Consider the following 5960-nt stretch of genomic DNA (forward strand, 5'->3'; position numbering starts at 1 on the left):
GATTGCAGCCATGAAATTAAAAGACACTTACTCCTTGGAAGAAAAGTTATGACCAACCTAGACAGCATATTAAAAAGCAGAGACATTACTTCATCAACAAAGGTCTGTCTAGTCAAGGCCATGGTATTTCCAGTAGTCATGCATGGACTGATGTTGAAGCTGAAACTCCAATAATTTGGCCACCTGATGAGAAGAGCTGATTCATTTGAAAAGACCCTGATGCTGGGAACGGTTGAGGGCAGGAGGAGAAGGGGACGACAGAGGATGAGATGGTTGAATGGTATCACTGACTCAATGGACATGGGTTTGGGTAGACTCCAGCAGTTGGTGATGGACAAGCAGGCCTTACGTGTTGTGGTTCATGCGGTCACAAAGAGTCGGACATGACTGAGCAACTGAACTGAACTGAGTTGATAATTTCAAATAACTTGTCTTCAAGTTTGCTAATAATTTATTCCTTGTCAAGTCTAACTTTGAGCAAATTTAGTGATTTTTTTCAACTCACTTATTGTATCTCTCAGCACCAAAATTTCTGTTTGATTCTTTTTTTATATTGATAGTTTAAATTTATTGAAATTATCTTTTTGTTTATGCAATATTTTCCTGATTTTGTTTAGGTGCCTAAAAACATAAATCTGTGCCCTCATTGAACATTATTTATGCAGAAATTTTAGTTTCTTTGTTCAGTAATTTAGAGACACATATTCTGTAGATCAGTCTGTGGAGATTTACTTTGCTTTTTTAGTTGTTTCATATTTCCCTATCTGTACACATATGATTCATGATATTAATAATAATAAAAAAGAGGGTCTTCTCCTAGTCTTTACAAACCATGTTTTTGCAAAATGAGTCTCTTCACCAATCAGCACAGCTAGAGTTTCCATTACCTCTCAAAACTTTTCTAGTCATGTGTCTTCCCTGAATGTGAACATCTGTTTTTATTCTGGCATATACAGCTACTTTTAACTACCTTCATTTCCCTGTTCATTTCAGTTCTGTTAATTTCAGTCCCTTAGTAGTGTCCAACTCTTTGCGTCCCCATGAACTGCAGCACTGCCAGGCCCCCCTGTCCATCACCAACTCCTGCAGCTTACTCAAACTCATGCCCACCCTACCATCTAATCCTCTGTCATCCCCTTCTGCTCCTTCCTTAAATCTTTCCCAGCATCAGGGTCTTTTCAAATGAATAAGTTCTTCCCATCATGTTCCAGCTTCAGCATCAGTCCTTCCAATGAATATTCAGGACTGATTTCCTTTAGGATGGACTGGCTGGATCTCCTTGCTCTCCAAGGGACTGTCAAGAGTCTTCTCCAACATCACAGTTCAAAAGCACCAATTTTTTGGTGCTCAGCTTTCTTTATCATCCAACTGTCACATCCATATGTGACTACTGGAAAAACCATACTTTGACTAGATGGACATTTTTTCTGGCAAAGTAATGGCTCTGCTTTTTAATATGCCTTCTAGGTTGGTCATAACTTTTCTTCCAAGGAGAAAGCATCTTTTAATTTAATGGAGCAGCCAACACCTGCAGTGATTTTGGAGTTCTTTTTCACTTTCTGCCATAAGGGTGGTGCCATCTGCATATCTGAGGTTATTGATATTTCTCCCAGCAATCTTGATTCCAGCTTGTTTCACCCAGTTCAGCATTTCTCATGTTGTACTCTGCATATGAGTTAAATAAGCAAAGTGACAATATACAACCTTGACATGCTCCTTTCCCAATTTGGAACCAGTCTGCTGTTTCATGTCCACTTCTAACTGTTGCTTCCTGACCTGCATACAGGTTTTCTCAGGAGGCAGATCAGGTGATCTGGTATTCCCATCTCTTTAAGAATTTTCCACAGAGTGTTGTGATCCACACAGTCAAAGGCTTTGTCATAGTCAATAAAGCAGAAGTAGATGTTTTTCTGGAACTTTCTTGCTTTTTTGATGACCTGATGGATGTTGGCAATTTGATCTCTGGTTCCTCTGCCTTTTCTAAATCCAGCTTGAACATCTGGAAGTTCACAGTTCACATATTGTTGAAGCCTATCTTGGAATATTTTGAGAATTAATCTGTTAGCTTGAGATGACTGCAATTGTGCAGTAGTTTGAGCGTTCTTTGGCATTTCCTTTTTTGGGATTGGAATGAAAACTGACATTTTCCAGTCCTGTGGCCACTGCTGAGTTTTACAACTTTGCTGGCATATTGAGGGCAGCACTTTCACAGCATTATCTCTTAGGATTTGAAATAGCTCAATTGGAATTCCATCACCTCCTCTAGCTTTGCTCATAGTGATGCTTCCTGAGGCCCACTTGACTTTGCCTTCCAGGATGTCTAGCTCCAGGTGAGTGATCACACCATCATGATTATCTGGATCATGAAGATTGTCTTTGTATAGTGCTTTTGTGTATCCTTGCTACCTCTTCTTAATATCTTCTGCTTCTCTTAGGGACCATTTTGTCCCTTATTGTGCTCATCTTTGCATGAAAATTTCCCTTGGTGTCTTTAATTTTCTTGAAGAGATCTCTAGTCTTTCCCATTCCATTGTTTTCCTCTATTTCTTTGCATTCATCACTGAGGAAAGCTTCCTTATTTATCCTTGCTATTCTTTGGAACTCTGCATAAATGGGTATATATTTTCCTTTCTCTTTTCCCTTTTCTTCCCTTTTCCTTTTCTCCTTTCACTTTTCTTCTTTTCATGGCTATTTGCAAGGCCTCCTTAGATAACCATTTTGACTTTTACATTGCTTCTTTTGGTAATGGTCTTGATCCCTGCATCCTATACAATGTCACAAGCCTCTGTCCATAGTTCTTCAGGCATTCTGACTATCAGATTTAATCCCTTGAATTTGCCTATTACTTCATGGCAAATAGATGGGGAAGAAGTGGAAACATTGGCAGATTTTATTTTCTTGGTTTTCAAAATCACTGTGACCATGACTGTAGCCACAAAATTAAAAGATACTTGTTCCTTGGAAGAAAAGCCATGACAAAACTAGACAGCACGTTAAAAACAGACATCAATTTACCAACCAAGGTCTATATAGTCAAAGGTACGCTTTTTCCAATAGTCATATATGGGTGTGACAGTTAAGCCACAAACAAAGTTGAGCACCAAAGAACTGATGTTTTCGATTTGTGGTGCTGGACAAAACTCTTGAGAGTCCATTGGACAGCAAGGAGATCAAGTTTGTCAATGTTAAAGGAAATCAACACTGAATATTCATTGGAAGACTGATGCTGAAGCTGAAGCTCCAATGTTTTGGCCACCTGATGCAAAGAGCTGACTTATTGGAAAAGACCACGATTTTGGGAAAGATTGAGGGATGGAGAAGAACTGGGCAATAAAGGATTAGAGAGTTGGACGGCAACACCGACTCAGTGGACATGAGTTTGAGCAAACTCAGGGGGATAGTGAAGGACAAAGGAGCCTGGTGTGCTGCAGTCCATGGGGTTGCAAAGAGTTGATCACGACTTAGCCACTGAACAACAAAATGCTCACCCTCAGTAGCACTTGCCTTCCATTTCTATTGAGTTACTATATCTAGCATTGTTTGCTCCCTCCATCGCCTCCCTATAGAGCTTCATACTCCCTGCTGCTCTAATGCCCCATGTTACAGGTCTTCAAGGTCTAACCTAAATTACATCAATAGTTCCCCCAAGCCGTCCAACTCAAGTGATACATACAATAACCAGTCCTTTGGGCAGACACAAGAAACATTCAAAACATTAGATAAAGTTTCCACTTTTTCCAGGAGCCAGTAACTGGGAGGTTTCCTTCTGATTGTGTTGTACTACACTGGGTCAGGGGATTGGTAAAGATGAGCACATGCAAAAAACAAAACAAAACAAAAAACTCTTTATCGTCAAAATCCTTCTTAATTATTTAGTGCTTCATGCTGCTCCTGGATGAGCCCACCAACTACCTGGACCTCAATGCTTGTGTGTGTTTAAAAAGAACTAAATGCTTTTAAGCACATCTAGGTCCTCATCTCCCATTCCCAGGACTTTCTCAATGATGTCTGTATCAACAACATTAAACATTTGTGGGTAATTGTGGTCAGTATGTGAGGACATGGCCGGAGGTGAAAGAGAATCAGATGAAGAGGTTTCACAGGGAGCAGAATCAAATTGCATACATGAAGAATTATACTGTTTGGCTCAGTCATGGCAATGCCAAGCTATTCAGCAGACACACGGCAAGGAGAAGACACTACAGAAAATGATGACATCAGGACTGACAGAGAGAGCTGTGAGTGACAAGACACTGTCATTTTATTTCTCACCATGTGGAATGATCCCTCCACCCATTATCATGGTGCAAAATGTCACTTCAAATAAACAAAAGACAGGACTTGCATCTTCAACAGTCTAAAATTACATGTCAGTTTTGACACATGAATGACTTTGGTGGGGCCTAATGGAACAGAGATGTCAACTCTTCTGAAGCTGATCAGTGGAGAGCTACTAATTGCAGACAGAATGTCCTGAAAACACTCTCATGTCAAGAGAGTACATTACCATCAGCATTTATAAGAGCAGGTGGACTTAGATCTTTTGCCTTTGGAGTACATGATGAATGCTATCCAGAGAACAAGGTGAAGAAAGAAATGAAGATGACTGTACAACTGGTCTCATTGGGAAACAGCAGGTCATCCCAGTCCAGAACCTATCTGATAGGCAGAAGTCTTGAGAGTGTCTGGCCTGGCAGAACCCCCACATGCTCTTCTTGGATGAACCTGGATATTGATACCATTTGAGGGTTGTGTGATGCTGATCAGTCATGGTTTCAAACTCCATCAGCAAGTTGCACAAGAATTGTAGTTCTGTGAAAAGTAGACAATCACCAGGTGGCCTAGAGACATCATGGTCTACAAGAAGAACCTCAAGTCCAAGCTGGTGGGCAAGGAGCCCCAGCTCACAAGGAGGACCCACAACATGTGACCCCTTGCCGGCCCCTTAGGCCAGGCTCCTGGGGTTGTACTCCTGCATTGCTGAAATACTATTCCCCAGCCCCTCCCCTGCCAACATTAGCCTTAGCTGCACTCTGATCTTATCTACAGCTGGACAATACCTGTCCATCTTCTGTCCTTCCAGATACATCTGTCCATGTCTGGGCTTGGCTGGCTCTTTGTGCCAGCTTTTTGCTGGTTCTGACTACAATGTAATTATTTAAGGGTGTAACTTTTAAACATGTGTGACATCTATAAAGCATCCCCCAGAAAAGAAAGAAAGATTAAAAAAAAAAGAAAAAAATCCAGTCAGAAAATGCTTGATAAGTGGTCTTGTATTCAAAAGCTTATCATCCAACATGTGAGATATAAAATTTTAGTTAACAAATATATACCTTCAAATATATTTTCTAAATGAGATATCTGTTTTTCCAATTAAAATTTCATATTGAGTATACTTTTTAAAAATAATTTTTAAAACATTTTTGAATTTTATAAATTTAAAATGTAAATATATTTTATTTAAACTTTAAACTTTTCATAAAGAATCATGTCTTTGATGTAAAGCTATTTTAGTTATAGCTGCACATATGACAATGTTAAAATAACATCCAGGAAATCAAGAAGCTATTTACTTGTCTTTTCATTTTAAACTTTTTAATGTCTAAATTTATACCTACATGATTTACTATATTCTGTGTTGATGGAGTTAACAAAACCCTTGTATGTTTGTAAAATTCAAAGAATCTACCTGCCAATGCAGGAGACTCAGGAAATGTTGGTTTGATCCCTGGGTCTGCAAGACCCCCTGGAGGAGGAAATGGCAACCCACCTGAGTATTCTTGGCTGGAAAATTCTATGGACAACGGAACCTGGAAGGCTCAGTCAGACATGACTGAGCACACACACATGCACAATTTTATACAGCTTTTCAAATATATTTTGAAATTATATACTTTCTTTAATTTATGAAAGAGCAGATGTATGATCTATCTTATTAATTACTAACTTTAGAATAGCAT

General features: G+C 39.3%; 1 pseudogene; it reads left to right on the top strand.

Annotated features, from left to right (window-relative positions):
• The first annotated feature begins 3747 nt into the window (after positions 1-3747).
• On the top strand, positions 3748-4930 carry LOC100847925 (ATP-binding cassette sub-family F member 2-like; annotated as a pseudogene).
• The last annotated feature ends 1030 nt before the right edge of the window (positions 4931-5960 follow it).

This window comes from Bos taurus, chromosome 1 (assembly GCF_002263795.3).
Source record: "Bos taurus isolate L1 Dominette 01449 registration number 42190680 breed Hereford chromosome 1, ARS-UCD2.0, whole genome shotgun sequence".
NCBI classification, from domain to species: Eukaryota; Metazoa; Chordata; class Mammalia; order Artiodactyla; family Bovidae; genus Bos; species Bos taurus.